This window comes from Festucalex cinctus, chromosome 2, assembly GCF_051991245.1.
Source record: "Festucalex cinctus isolate MCC-2025b chromosome 2, RoL_Fcin_1.0, whole genome shotgun sequence".
Taxonomy (NCBI): domain Eukaryota; kingdom Metazoa; phylum Chordata; class Actinopteri; order Syngnathiformes; family Syngnathidae; genus Festucalex; species Festucalex cinctus.
The window spans coordinates 44,841,270-44,857,553 of record NC_135412.1 but is presented as its reverse complement, the minus strand read 5'-3'; the positions used below and the strand labels follow the sequence as shown (position 1 = coordinate 44,857,553).

Below are 16,284 nucleotides of genomic sequence, written 5' to 3'. Positions count from 1 at the left end.
TGAACTACTACTTCAATACAAATGCCTAAAAAAAAAAAAAGTGCTTTCCTGCTTTTTAAATTGTGTAAAGATGAACATGTAAACATTAAAGTTTCTCAGAGGTACAAAAAAAAAACCCTCAAGTGCTTTTCTGCTTTTTAACTTGTGTAAACATGAACGTGTAAACATTAAAGGGGTCGTTCGGCTTTTTTAACATGAATCTCAATTTGATCCTCACCTCCCGTGTGTGCGATCAGCACTGACTTCTTTCTGACAGCGTTCGGTGACACGCGTTCATGTTCGACGTTGGACGAGAGGAAAATAGTCCAGCAAGCTGGCTGGGGTCTCGGAAATAAAGCGTTTTTCTTCTAAAAAAAACTATTTGTTTTCAAAAGCGTGATACATTTCCACCACAATACTCTTTTCTGAATAAAGTCAGACGCCATTACCGCCAGCCACTACTTTTCTGTTCGTTCGTTCGTATCACTGCGCGGCGCCCTGTAGAACGCTAACCGACGCACTGCAGCCAGCCAGCTGATACTTCCGCCTGAAGTTGTTTGCCTTTTCGGAGCAGGTCTGATCTCACGAAGAGGTGGGTTGGTCAGCTCAGCCATGCTTGTTGTTGTTTTGAATGTCGAGGCGTGAGTTGTGGATGTGTACTCTCGGTCCGTCCCATTAAGCGTCCCGAAGACCGCGCGCGCTACTGCGTTTCAGTTCCGCGTACTTTTCGCTCCGGTCCACTTTTAGTTTCGGTTCCCTTGGCATATTTATATAATCGGAATTTGGACTTTTGTGAATCGTTCTCGATTGTTCCACGGCCGAATCGTGAATAATCTAAGAATCGGAAATTTTGCACACCTCTACTTACCAGGCCGTTTGTTCCTGCAAGCCCTTGGCGCACAGCGGCTGTGCCAGCCGCCCCTTTGCCGTGGGCTGGACAGACTTTTCGTCATCCAGGGGGTTCCGGGGCTCGTCGGCCCTCGCGGAGACAGGGTACGGATGCCCGCGGGAACCGTCCCTCTGAGCGAGGCCAACCCAGTTGTCCCCGGGTTGCACGCACTGCACACCATTCCTCCCGGAATCCGAAATCCGGGAGGGCTAGGGATTGAGCCCGTGGTGCCGGCAGTCGGTTACTTTTCCTGTCGGCAGCTCAGTTGCTGGGCTGCCCTCGCCTCGGACCCATGGGTGGTTTCAACCTTAACTCATGGGTACAGGATTCAATTCCGACGCCGGCCCCCTCTCTCCAACTGGGACAGAGAGACGGTCATCAGCGACCCGGTGAGGGCACTGGCTCTGGATCAGGAGCTAGAGGCCCTCCTAGCCAAGTCCGCTATCGAGGCAGTGGATCCCTTGGCTCATCCAGGGGGATTCTACTCCCCCTACTTCCTTATCCCAAAAAAGACAGGCGGATTCCGCCCTATCCTGGATCTGAGGGGGCTCAACCATTATCTCAAGGTGCTTCCTTTCCGCATGCTCACTACGTGTTGAGGACGGTCACCCAGGGAGAATGTTTCACCTCAATCGACCTGAAGGATGCTTATTTCCACGTCCCTGTGGCCCATCAGCAGAGGAAGTTCCTCCGCTTTGCCTACACGGGTTGTCACTGGCAGTTCAGAGTGCTCCCATTCGAACTATCACTCTCTCCCAGGGTGTTCACGCGGGTGGTGAAGGCAGCCCTTGCACCCCTGCAGTCACGGGGGATGAAAGTGCTCCCGTATCTGGACGACTGGCTGATATGCGCACCGTCCAGGGCTCAAGCACTCCAAGATACGAGCGTGCGTCTGGAACATGTGGCAGGTCTCGGCCTCAAGGTCAACCAGGAGAAATCCTCTCTTGTTCCGTCCCAGAGGATGTTGTTCATAGGGATGTTGTTAGACACCACCTCCATGACAGCTCGGCCTTCCCCACAGAGGGTGGAGGATGTGCTGCGCCTCGTCTCTCTCTTCCGGGCCAACGTGACGCTGCCGTACGTCCAGTTTCTGTGGCTGCTGGGAAAATCCCTGACGGCCCTGGTGCCGCTGGGCCTGCTGTCTCTGCGGCCATTGCAACGGTGGCTGACCAGTTTCCGCCTCAATCCTCTGCGGGACCGTCAAACGCGTCTTCGTGTGGCCAGGCGGTTTGTCGTTGCTCTGGCGCCGTGGCGGCGCAGGTCAGTCCTGGCGACAGGAGTTCCGCTGGGGGTGGTACCAGCATGCCGCGAAGTGGTAACCACCGATGCCAGTTTGAGTGGCTGGGGTGCAGTTTGGCAACACAGAACTGCACAGGGTCAGTGGTCTGCTGCGGACAGCTCGCTTCACATCAATGTGCTGGAACTGCGAGCGGTGCATCTGCCCCTCATCCACTTTTTGCCAGACGTGGCGGGGAGACACGTTCTATATTTTATTGTTTTAATAGGAGGATAAACATGATACAAGCATTCTTAACATTCTCCAATGCTGTAAAAATGTGTAGAATAAATATTAAATTTCAACATTTATGTCAACGAAGATTTACGTCATAGCCTGTGACACACTTTTCTATCAGCAGGGCGGGATGCCAGGCAGGTTGCTGTTGAACTCGTTGAAGAACTAGTCATGTCATGTGACCTGCAGTTGGCCAATCACAGCGTAGTAGTTCTTCAACGAGTTGGCCAAACGCTCTCTCAATACAGCGCTGATTTAACAGCGCCCCCTGCTGTAAAGTTTACTGGCTTTGCGCGTGTGGATCATGGGTTTTCGGCACGTAAAACTGCTCGGCGGAATATCACTGCCAAAAGTCACGTGAGTTGTATCCGAAAATGTAGAATTGCTTTTTACGTACGCAAAATATTTTGTTGTTGTTGTAATTGAAGATATGCTTCTTTGTGTACGTGGATCACGTTTTGTGTACGTAGATCAGGTTTTGTGTACGTAGAACACACGTTTTGTGTACGTAGATCAGGGTTTTGTGTACGTGGATCAGGTTTTGTGTACGTGGATCACGTTTTGTGTACATGGATCACGTTTTGTGTACGTGGATCACGTTTTGTGTACGTAGATCACGTTTTTTTTGTTTACGGGGTTTTGGTATGATTCTAACTCCATATTGTTCGGCAACCCGTGGCTCTAGAGCCGCATGCGGCTCTTTCGCGCCGCCCTAGCGGCTCCCTGGAGATTTTTCACAAATGTTTGAAAATGGAAAAAGATGGGGAAGAGAAATCTATATTTATTTTGTTTTAATAGGAGGATAAACATGATACAAACATTCTTAACATTCTCCAATGCTGTAAAAATGTGTAGAATAAATATTAAATTTCAACATTTATGTCAACGAAGATTTACGTCATAGCCTGTGACACACTTTTCTATCAGCAGGGCGGGATGCCAGGCAGGTTGGGATAACTGAGGAGAACAGAGGATTTAACGTTTCTTGGACCAAATCATTTACATTAATCGCCAATGCGGAAGTATGGCGGTGATGAACCTTGTGATCGAGATGGTGAACAAGATAAGATCATTGCAAAAGCATTGAACCACCGTCAGTTCCATGCATTGATGGATGAAGTTGACAGCGAATATTCCGATCTCCAGCTACAGAACAAAGTCCGATAGCTGTCCAGGGGTGAGGTTTTGCGCCGCTTGCGCCGAATGACACTTAAGCCTGGTTCACACGGCAGGAGAATCTCCTCTCCCGACAATCCTGACGTGTGTGTTGACGGCGCTCGGAAGGACCTCCGACTTGAAATTGGGGATGGTCAACATGTTGGATTGTTTTGGCCCGACTTCGTGCGGTGTGCCCCGAGGACAGACCACGGCGCAGCAGGTTGACAGTAACGTGCAGCCAATCAGAAAGCGAACCGGTAAGGTGGGGAATCCAAACTCAAAGCAGTCATGACGCAGCAGAAAATCTTTGCTCGCGCTATTACACTTTTTATTTTATATTTTTTAATTAATTATTTGTTGTTGTTTTTTTATACACGCACACACATTCTGCACAAATAAACGTGGTCTCCGGGTGGGATGCGAATCCGCGCCACCGCCACCGAGTCGAGTGCAAGCGATGTCTCGCCAGTGCCCATTTACACTCCTCTAAACAAGACCTTTTCTTTTTATGCCGCTTTTTCATCTGAAAACCAGGATTAACTCATGACTTCCCGTCACATTCTTGAATGAACTTGGCTCGTGTGTGGTGTGTTGATTGTGCAGTGTGGCTGCACACAACACATGGTACGTTCAAAACTGTAACTCCCGTGATTTTTTTTCTCTTCACGTGTGGTGTCTGTCAAAGATTGGAAATCGGCCGACAATTTTAAAATCTTGCCGTGTGAACCAGGTTTTAGGGATATTATTGTTTTGTTACTCAGGTCCGAGGATAGCTGCGTTGGTTGCGTGTCAAAAAAAAAGAAGAGGATGCTGCTTTGTTTTACCCTTGCACTGACTTGCTTGGCATTTGCACTGATGTGAAACTTGAACTGTAATATGATTTGATATACTTTACCTTTTCAAAAGGCTGATGTTTTATTTTTGTAAATGCAGGCTGCGTTTTATTGCACTCTTTTGTGTGATTAAGGGCTATATAAATAAACTTGACTTGACTTGACTCTGTTACCCAGATAAGGGGCACATTATGCACGTTCCATTTTGTTGTTGTTTTTTCGAATCCCCAAAATAAAAACATCAAGAATCTCATTTCTTAACCTAATTAATGTAGTCATTTTGATAGTAGGCTAGTATAACTACTATAGATACATACAGCATGATACATACAGCATGTGTTGCCTTCATTATAAGGCTTATATAAGGCTTTTAATTTAATAAACAGACTCAGTCATGAACTACATTTCCCATCGCGAGATGCTGTGACTATCGCGTGACCGGTAGCGAGACTGGGAAAATCTAACATGGCGGCGCTCTGCTGCTAAAATAGAATTAGCTTTATATTTCTAATTAAACCCGAATTTAATGATTAGATAAATTCGATTTTTTTCTTTTCTAAGAAAGATCGGAAATATTATCCAGTGTGGACGACCTCGAACGTTTTATTGACGATTATTTTTATAGCTGCGCGATGGATGATCTGGCGGCTAGTCGGGATAATCCTTCGAAAAAAAAAAGGAAAAATGACTCGTCAACAGACACGGACGATTTAGCAACCGCCGACGTATCGGTGAGTATGCTGGATTCCATAAATAAAAAACTTGACGTCCTCTGTCTTATCCGCGAGGACGTCAAAGAATTAAAGGCAAGTTTGGAATTCGTTAGCCAACAGGTAAGCGATCTCCAATGCGATAACTCCGAGCTACGCTCCTCTCTCGTCGCTGTCACAGCCGAGTTGGAGACGATTAAAAAGGAAAATAAAATGCTAAAGGAAACGGTCTTAGATGTTCAATCCCGTAGTATGCGGGAAAATCTAATATTCTCAGGTATATCCGAAAATTCTCCAGATAATCCAGAAGGTGAGATAAAAAAATTCATGACATCATCGCTAAAGATCCCACAGGAGACGGTAAATAATATCTCTTTTCACCGTGTACACCGGCTCGGAGCTCGTAAGGGCAATAAGCCCCGTCCTATTATTGCTAAGTTCGAACATTTTAAACATAAAGAATTGGTAAAAAGTAAAGGACGGGAGCTCAAAGGGACATCTTTCGGGATGAATGATCAATTCCCAAGAGAGATAAACGAGCGGCGAAAAGTACTGTTTCCTATAATGAAACAAAATAGACAGGAGGGTAAACGGACTTCGATGGTCGTTGATAAATTATATATCGACGGCCAGCTATTCCGAAACCCAACCTCGACCCCTTGGCTGTTCTAACTGACAATTGGTAGAGCCGAGCATTGTGTGATTATTTGACGTATGTATATGTATGTGTATGTATATGTGTATATATGTATATATATGTATATGTATATGTATGTATATGTATATGTATGGATAATGGGTTACGAAATAGAATATGAATTTATATTATGCATAGGCTATATAGTAATAATAATAATAATAATAATAATATAAAAATATATTCTTAAAAAAAAAAATTAATAATAATAATAATAATCTCGCTTAGGTCACCATTTACTGGTGTATTGTTATGTTGAATCCCCCACAGATTTCCTTCACACTCACTTCCCCCCACGTTTCTTCACTATTATACTTATCTACTTGCTATCTCTCTCTTTATATAAATTATATAAATTGCCTAATTACTCTTTTGCTATCCTACAATATGTTAATATTAATAAGCAGCTTATATAGATGTATACATAAGACTGAGTCTATATTGCTTGTATGCAGAAATTAGTTCTGGTCTCCTGGAATGTGTGTGGCGCTCGCTCCCAGGCAAAAAGAATAAAAATTTTAGACCATCTCTCAAAATTTAAGGCAGATATTTGTCTCCTACAAGAAACCCACTTACAAAAATCAGAAGAAAAATTATTTATAGATAAAAATTTTAGTCAAGTTTACTCTGCCTCCTATAATAGTAGACAAAGAGGTGTCTCTATACTCATACATAAGAATTTATTCTTTACTCTAAATAATATAGTAACAGATTTAGAGGGCCGATATATTATTATCCAGGTAACTATATTTAATAAAGTATATACAATTGGTAATTTATATGCCCCAAATAATGATGACCCTGATTTTTTCCATGAATTTTTCTCTCGGTTACTCGATTTAGAAACAAATTCTACTATTATTATTTGAGGTGATTTTAACACGGTCTTGAACCCGTTAATAGATCGTTCTAATAATACGATATATACAAGGCGATTACGATCCGCTAAAGTAATAGATGAATATATGGAGGATTTTGGCCTCAGCGATGGCTGGAGACTTCAAAACCCAACTAAGAAGGAATTTACTTTCTTCTCTGCTGTGCACCGATCATTCTCAAGAATTGATTTTTTCCTTACAAATAATTCTATTGTTGATAAAACTGCTATAAAAATACATTCTATAATTATAAGTGATCATGCACCAGTCTCCCTCACTCTACAAATTGACTCTACCTTTAAACCTCCCCCGATATGGCGTTTTAACATCTCATTACTGAAAGACGTAGAGTTTGATAAAATTATTAGAAGGGAGTGGGCAGATTTTTTGGAAATAAATGACTCTCCAAATATATCTCCATCTCTTCTCTGGGAAGCAGGGAAAGCGGTAATTAGAGGGAAAATTATATCATATTCAACTTATAAAAAGAAACAGGATCAAAAATAAGAAAAATACCTGGAAGATAAAATTAAACAACTAACGGATGAATATGTATTAAACCCAAATAATCAAATATGGATAGAACTACAGAATATAAAAATACAGTTAGATAACATGTTATCTAAAAAGACAGAGTTTATAATACAACAGTTGAGATATAATAATTTTGAACATAATAATAAATCAGGTAAATTCCTGGCAAATCAACTTCAACGGAATCGGGAAAAATCTCTTATAACGGCTATTAAAGATATAAATGGTGAATGCACACAATCACCAGAAGAAATTAACCATATTTTTTATAACTATTATCGAAATCTATACACAGAAATTAATAGACCTAACCCTGAATATATTGAGGAATTCCTAAACAGCTTAAATATACCTCAGTTATCTATTGAACATAAAGATATTCTCGATACCCCGCTTACTATAGATGAGTTGTATCGTGCTTTAGACAGTATGCCTAATGGCAGAGCACCTGGTCCAGACGGCTTTCCGGCTATATTTTTTAAACATTTCTGGTTAATGTTTGCTCCATTATTTCTAAGAGTAGTAACTGAAATTAAAAGTAAAGGTGATATACGTCAAGATATGAATATAGCAGCAATTAAACTTTTATTAAAGCCAGAAAAAGACCCTACCCTCCCGTCAAGTTACCGACCGATATCACTAATTAATACCGATATTAAAATTATCGCTAAGGCCTTGGCATCTCGATTAGAGACGGTAATCTCGACAATTATTCATAGTGATCAAACAGGTTTTATTAAAGGTCGTCATTCTACTAATAATATTAGGAGACTCTTTAACTTGATTAGTATGTCACAGCGGTATGATAAAAAGGCAGTTGTTATTTCGCTGGATGCAGAAAAAGCATTCGATAAAGTTAACTAGTCCTTCCTCTTTGCTGTCTTAAATAAATTCGGCTTCGGGGAGTCATTCATTCAATGGGTCTCAATATTATATGATTCTCCTAAAGCTACAGTTACTACTAATGGGATTACATCACAGAGTTTTACTTTACAAAGGGGAACAAGACAAGGGTGCCCAATTTCTCCTTTATTATTTGCTATATTTATTGAGCCGCTTGCATTAGCTATACGTCAGGATAGACGGATCCAAGGAATCCACTCCGGGACAATAGAACATAAAATTAATCTATATGCCGATGATATATTACTCTATTTAGAAGAACCTGCTATCTCGCTAGGGGAAGCATTTAAATTAATAACTAAATTCTCTCACTTATCAGATTACTCTATTAACTGGACAAAATCAACATTATTACCTATTACAGAAAATTCATGGAATCCTACAAGTCAGGATCCACACTACTCCTTTCCTACAGGTAATTTAAAATACTTAGGTGTTAAAATTTCACCTAAGTTAACTGAATTAACTTCTTTAAATTTTTTCACCATTATTGGATAGTATCCGTAGTGACCTGGAGCGCTGGAATAATCTTCCGATCTCTTTAATAGGACGGATAGCTACTATAAAAATGAAAGTTTTACCAAAGATTAATTATTTATTTTCAATGATTCCATTTAAACCTACGTCTAACTGGTTCCAATCGCTGGACTCTGCTATCATAAAATTCTATTGGAATTAAAAAAAAGCCAAAATTAGTCTATCTACTCTTCAGGAAAGTAAATCTAAAGGAGGTTTAGAGGCACCAAACTTTATGTACTATTATTTAGCTAATCAACTACAATATCTTGTGCTATGGACACAACCCAACAGAGATACTAACTGTTGGTTGGAATTGGAGCAGAAGGATTGTAATAATCTTAGACTGTCAGATTTACTCTTTATTACAAAATCAATAAGACGACATAATTGTTTTAAAAACCCAATGATAGCCGCCACCCTGACTGCCTGGTGGAAGGCATTAGAAATTACAAACTCCCAATTGGCGCCCTGTGGGCTCTCTCCCATTTGGCATAACCCCGACTTTCAACTTAATAATCAGTCGTTCCATTTAAGCCTATGGGAGCAGAAAGGAATTACACACCTTCATCATCTTTTCTCAGATAATAAGTTTATATCGTATACAAACTTGGTCCAGAAATATGAAATAAAAAAGGGAAATTTCTTACATTATCTGCAAGTTAAAAATATGGTTAAGAAACAAATCCCAACACTTCAGGATACGCTCCAACTGCCTGTCTTAGCTAAAGATATTATAAAGCTTTCTCCAACAACAATAAAGAAAATATCAAAAATATATAAGTTATTTTTATACACAAATAAAACGTATTTACCGACTTTAAAATGGGAAAAAGACTTTATAGTTCCGGAACCAGACTTTTGAACCCAAATCTGTGAAAATGTATTTAAAATGACCAAACAGACAAATTTGCAACTTATCCAATATAAGATACTTCATAGAACATATATTACACAATATATGATGAAAAAAATGGGACTCTCTGACTCCGACATTTGTCTCCAGTGCTCACAAAACACTGCCGATACTTATCTTCATGCTTTATGGTCATGTACTCCAGTGCTGCATTTCTGGACTAAAATCTTGGAAAAGCTCGCTGATATATTAAACTGTAGGCTTCCTTTATCTCCAAGATTGTGTTTACTAGGTGACTTAACAATAACTGAGCTACCATGTAAACAATCTCAATCTATATTTATAGCCCTTACTATTGCTAAAAAAATAATCCTTGTCAATTGGAAAAATAAACAATCTCTAAATATCGACCACTGGTTAAACTTACTAATAAATTATATCTCAATGGAAAAAATCTCTGCCTTAAATAAAAATCAAGTATCAAGATTTAAACAAATATGGTCTATGTACATAGAATATTTTAATCTCAATTTGGCAACTTAATCCTGCCAAGATTCTGCCTGTTAACGAGAGCCACCACATCGTTACAACTTCTGTTTTCGCTGCTTCTGTATTTGGTATTTTAGATCTGATTGTTTTTATTTTTATATAGTCGGGAACCTAGTTGCTGCTAGTGGGCTCGAGCATACCACACTATACGACACTATACTCAATAACTCCTTAAGATCTATTTCTAGTGGGCACTAAGCATCAACACTTGGTGTTACTGCATGCTAATTAGTCAATTTTCTTGACAACGTCCCCTGTGGTCGGGCGGGGGTGGTTCTGCCCCCCCCCCCCCGTTGTCTGCTCGGTGGCGGTTGCGTCTTGGCCGCTCCCTGGGCCCCCTGTGGGGTGCGGTGTTGGGGTGCTTCCCCTGGTGCCCGGGGCGGTGCCGTCCCGGCGCGGTCCGCTGCTCCGTGCCCGGCGGCGCGGTTCGGGGTGGGTGGGCCTCCGGTGTGCCCCGTGGTTCCCTCTCCCCTCCCCCTTCTTCCCCCCCGTCGCCTCTCCCTCCTCGCCTCCTCCCGCCCATCCTCCTCTGCCTCCCGGTCCCTTTTCCCTTGTCGCCCTCCCTCCTCCTCCCCCCCCCGCCTCCTGCCCTGCAGCCGCCCTTTCGCCTTCTTGTCGTCTTCTCCCCGCTCCCCCCCCCCCCCCCCCCCCCTTCCCTGTCTGCCCTGCGGCCCCTCCCCCTCCCTCTCCCTGGGCCTGGGGCTCCCTCCCCGGCCCGGGCGTCGGGCTCCGGGGGCCGGGCGAGGGTTTGGGGCCTGCCCCGCTCCGGTATAACTCCTGGCGCCCCGGGCGGGCTCCGGTGGCCGGTGGGCTGTCCGGTAGCCCTGCTGCGCTGGCTGTCCGCCCATTGTGGTGCCGGGTGGATGAGGTGGGGGGCGGGTGGGGGTGGGGGTGCTGGGGGGCGGGCGTGCCACCTACACCCGCCGGGTTGGGTGAGGCCCCGCTGGTCGCTCCTCTTACTCACTTCACTAGCTTGCACTATACACTTTGTAAATATACACATAGGGCACACAACACATTTCTTGGTGGGGTGGGGAAGGGTGGAAACACCGTCTTCACCCTTCAACTCCCCTCCAATTTTAATGCACCTCACGTCCAAGGGGAGGGGTGAGTTGGGGCGGGGAGCCATCAGAGGGGATGGACTGCAGTGCCTGGCAGCGCTGTGGTCCCCCCCATTTGTGTCCCTGCCCCACCACTTTGTCCCTCCATTCCCTTTTTTAATGCACCACACATATACATATTCATTTTTTTGGGGGGGATACGGGTGTGTCGGAGTAGGGGAAAATTTTTTCCCTCTGCTCCGACTCACCTGCTCCCAATTTTAATGCACCACACGCACACACTTGTATATACACTGGGTGGGGCCACATTCACGGTGTAAGGGTAGAGCTCGCCAGTCGGCGAGCTGGCGGACTCAGTAACAGGGTTAGGTGTCACTAGTACTCTGGCGTGACGACCGGGGCCTCTCCCCACCGGGCTCGGTGTTCTGGTGTTCCGCCTTCTCCCCTGGTGCTTCCTCCTCTGCTTCCCCCCTCCCGCCGCTGTGCAAATCTCGCGCGGCTGGAGGTGGGGTGGGCATATCTTCCCTCTCTGCGCTGCTGCCCGGTGCCGGTTTCCGGGGGGGGGTGGGGGGTTCTCGCGGGGGGCCGGGTTCTCGGGGGGGGGGTGGCGGCCGTCGGGGGGGGGGGGGGGCGGCTTGTTTGGGGGGGGGGGGGGTATGGGTGGGTGGGGGGTTGGGTGCTGGGGGTCGGGGTGTGTTCGGGGGTTTGGGGGTCGGGGGTGGTGGGGCCTGGGTCGTGGTGGATGGCGGGTTTGGGTGGGGTGCGGGGGGGTCGTGGGGGGATGGGGGCTGGGGACCGGTGGGGCGCTGTGGGGGCCCGCTGGGCCTCGTTCTGCGGCCTTGGGCTCGGGGGTGTGGGCCGGGGCTGGGGCGGGGGTGTTCCGGGTGTCTGGGTCGGCTCGCCGACCGGTGTCCGCTCGGGTGGCTTGGGGGTGGCCTTGGTGCTGCCGCGGCCTGGGGATTCCGGGGGGGGGGGGGGGGGGGGGGGAGTGCTCGCTTTGCTGGACCGCGGTTGACGGCTTCTTTCTTTGGTGGTGGTCCTTATGCATGCCAGATCCGTCGCACCAGCATCTACTGAAACTCAACAGAAGTACCCTCTCCCTCCCACAGCCCCTTGAATCAGTTGGTGCTGGTGTCTGTGGTTCTCACTTTGCTTTATCAGTCCTTCCCTCCTTCCTCTCTTTAGTTTTTCCTCTGGTCACTTGAGATCTTAATTTATTAGAAGTATGAGGTTTCTGGGGTTGGCATAAGACTCTGGTTTTGTAACCACGCAGGAGGGGTCTTGTTGGTGCTGGACTTCACTTTGATGGATTGGATGTACTGGCTTCTATGGATCTCACTCTGCCTTATCGATCCTTCCCTCCTTCCTCTCTTTAGTTTTTCCTCTGGGCTCTTGAGATCTCGCTAAATTTGCTGGAATTTAGAGGCTTCCGGGGTTGGCGTAAGACTTTGATTTTGTAATCATGGGGAAGGCAGGAAGTGTTTGGTCGGTGCTGGATTTCACTTTGATTTACCTTTCTTTTCTCTTTATTTCTTTTTTTTTCTGACCTTTTCTCTGGTCTCCTGACCATTTAAACCTCACGACTCTGGCAAGATTCTGAAGTACCTGGTTAAGGCGAAGGGTAATGGGATATTTATAAGGTTTTAGGTGAATGAATGAGTATAAATTTATACGTATTTGCACGCACGCACACGCACGCACGCGCACGCACGCGCACGCACGCAAACGCACACACGCAAACGCACACACGCAAACGCACGCACGCACGCAAACGCACGCACGCACGCAAACGCACGCACACATACACACACAAAAAAAAAAAAAAAAAAAAAAAAAAAAGAGCAATGATGACAAGACGTTGAATCGGTAAGACTACCGAATGAACAATTCTGAGCTCTTTAAAAAAAATAAAAAAAATAAAATAAAAAAATAAAAAAAAGGCTTTTAATTTTTTGCGGCTCCAGACATATTTGTTTTTTTGTGGTCTAATATGGCTCTTTCAACATTTTGGGTTGCCGACCCCTGGGCTACCCAATAAAATTGGTATGCCCGTAACCACCCGTAATAGTCGATGTCTGTTGTGTTGGTTTTTTTTAAAAAGAAGACGGCAGTTCTTGAGTAACCATGGAGCCTTCTTCTACTGACTGGCTGCAACAACGAATGCACTTCCTTCCTCCAATGTACTGTAATCACAGACCTAGTCTGCCCTCTAGTGGTTATACAGATTCAATACAATGGATTACACCACATCCTCCTTACACAAGTTATGTTGACTCTTAACTGTTGGCACCAAATATTTTCAAATTCAACTTTACCTCTTTCCAGTCAGTAATGGTTCAGCAGTGGGTTTTTCATTTCCATTGACAATTCAATAACATTCTTTTTTCATTCACTTCTCAACTGCTTATAACATTTTCATGCAAAACGTTTCACACTGTTTTAATGGCATATACGAAACTCAAACTAAGCATATCAATTACAACAAGTGTAGCATTTGCAGATCCAGTCTCTTTGGTTTTATAACCTCTCTTCCGGACCTGGTTCGGACAACAACTGGTGTTGGTGGTTCTCCTGGTTCTATAACTGTGCCTGTAGGAGTGTTAGCAGTTGAATTGGACGGATGTGATTCTTTCCGAGTCTCTGATATTGCCATCGGAACAAGATAACTGTAGTTCCTTCTCATTGCTCCTTTTGGTCCACTGGTGACATAGGACCATGGTGTGGTGTGAACAGATGTCACTGTACCTTGTGCTTTTGTATCTGTAATCCAGACAGAGTGTCCTGGCAACAATTTGTCCAAGTCTCTGGTTCTGTGTCTTTTGTCAAAACATTGTGCTTGTCTTATCCTTCTCTCCTTCTCCACATGACATAGTTGTTTCAAATGTGGCACACAAGGTTGCAAGGCTTCCGGAACCATTGGCAAGGTGGTACAGAGTCTACCCCCCATTAGCAGCTGTGCTGGGCTGTATCCATTTGCCAGCGCTGTTGTTCCGTCGGCCAAAAGTACTCAGCAAGGGTCACTGGACTTCTTGAGTTTTTTTTTTTTTGACTGTTTGGACAGCTCTCTCTGCCTCGCCGTTGCTTTGGGGGTACTTGGGACTACTGGTCACATGTTCAAAACAATACTCATTTGCAAAGTCTTACATTTTCTGACAAGCAAATTGTATTCCATTGTCTGTGATCAGTATTTCCGGAATTCTGTGACGTGCAAATATTGATTTAAGATGCTCAATGGCAGTGGCTGAACGAGTTGGGCTGAGCAGTGTGATCTCTATATATCTGGAAAAGCAGTGCACTACTAACAGGTAATTTTTGTCTTTGAGAGTAAACAAGTCCGCTCCTAACTTCTGCCATGGCCTTTCTGGTATTACCGTTCGGTGGGCAATAATGGCTCTCACACATTGACTCTTTCCCAAATGCAATGTTGACATTTTAGGACAAGTTCGCTGATCTGACTGCTTAAACCTGGCCACCACACTGCCTGGCGGGCACGCTTTCTACATTTAACTACGCCTTGGTGACCCTCACGTATCCAAAACAGAGTTTCTCATGTTAGCAGGGATTACCAACCTCTCACCTCTTAGCATCAGTCCATTGTGCACACTCAGGAACATCTTCTCAGATGATTATGATCCGGCCAGCCCTCCTTACAATACTTCATAACTTGAGAGCACACACTGTCGGACTGAAGTTGCTCTTGAAGATCTGCCAGATATCTGTTGGTTGCGGGAAAACCCTCTAACACAGATTCAACATAAATGTTAGTGTCCTCCATAAGTTCGGTGTCTGCCGCTGCTCATCTGCTAACGTTAGCCCACGTAGCATGTCGTCAGCCTCATCTCCCATGCAATAAATCAGTGTGTTTACTTGATTTGCTTCTGAGGAGTTGTTTAGGTTACTTGCCATTCGAATAAGTTCAGAACATCTTATCCATTTTTCCCACTCCTGGGGCTTCGAGAAGTCGAAGGGTTCCGATGGTTTGATGGTGAAGGTCGCTGCTGGGCCTGCTGGTGCACCCGCTGCTAAAGTTGCCACTTGCACTTGCTCAGACATAGTCGCTAGCCACTTGCAAAGCTGACTTATTTTCACCTCAAAACAATCAGTTCTGACACCATGTTGTGTCGGATTCTTTTAAAAGAAGACGGCTGTTCTTGATTAACCATGGAGCCTCCTTCATTACAGTTTTTTTTTTTCAATTGCTAAAACACAAAAATGACTTGCATAGCACAATTATTTAAACTCCCACACAGAGGGCAAGACCTCTTCTCAAGTCTCCAAAACTCTTAAACACATTTTCTGCTTTACACACATTTTCCAATTCAAAATGGCACTTTTTAAATGCACTGAACACGATTCACCTGCATAAGACACACCAATCTGACATAAGGTCACATGTTTGCCATTGCAAAACACTGTCATTCAAAATGACAATACATGAGCTAATTGACTAATATATGTGCCTCCTGGCCAAACACCTCAATGATTAATTTTAGCACCTCAGTCAGGAAGTATATATATATTTCAGACGTGAGGATTTCGAAAATATTTTAAAATTTGAGATGGGGCTGGCCACGGACCTCTCACTAAAGCCCAATGCAGTGCCGAGGGTTCTTTAAAGGAACCCGAGACTTATGAAAAACTAATTTCAACTCTTCCCTGAAAAAAATACCAATTTATGTTGAGCAATTATTATTTTATAGCACTTTTAATGAATATTTTTGTTATGTACTTTAACGGGCATTTTGGACAGTCATTTGATCATCGTGACGTGTTGCGTGTGTAAAATACACATTCAATGACATGGATACCAGTGGCAACATTGGACTCACGAAGAATGATCGCGTCCCACGGTAGACATCGAAGGTGGAATTACGCCTTACAAAAAAGAAGCACCTCTTCAAAAGCAGTACAGCCACAGAGGACACCGAAAGCCGCATAAAACTGGTAAATCCGGCCACGAAATGGACGGTAAACATCCGGGTGACTTTAACTCTGCTCGGCTAAACTACATGTCGTGTGATAAGCCTGCTTTGGCCCCCATTAGTAGCGGCCACCCTCCACGGTCCACACCCATAGAGAATGACATGAAACCGGACGTGTTGAGAACTTTACTCTCAACAGAATTGGTGCAGTATTTGGGATTGAAATTGTCTTTTTCTTGCACATTATGTCAGCAAATTCCCATTGAAATGAGCGAAGACGGCTTCC

General features: G+C 44.4%; 1 protein-coding gene across 2 annotated transcripts in view; it reads right to left on the bottom strand.

The window, feature by feature from the left end:
- itpr3 (inositol 1,4,5-trisphosphate receptor, type 3) overlaps window positions 1-16,284 on the bottom strand; it is an 841,532-nt gene that overhangs the window by 121,193 nt on the left and 704,055 nt on the right. The window lies entirely within an intron of this gene.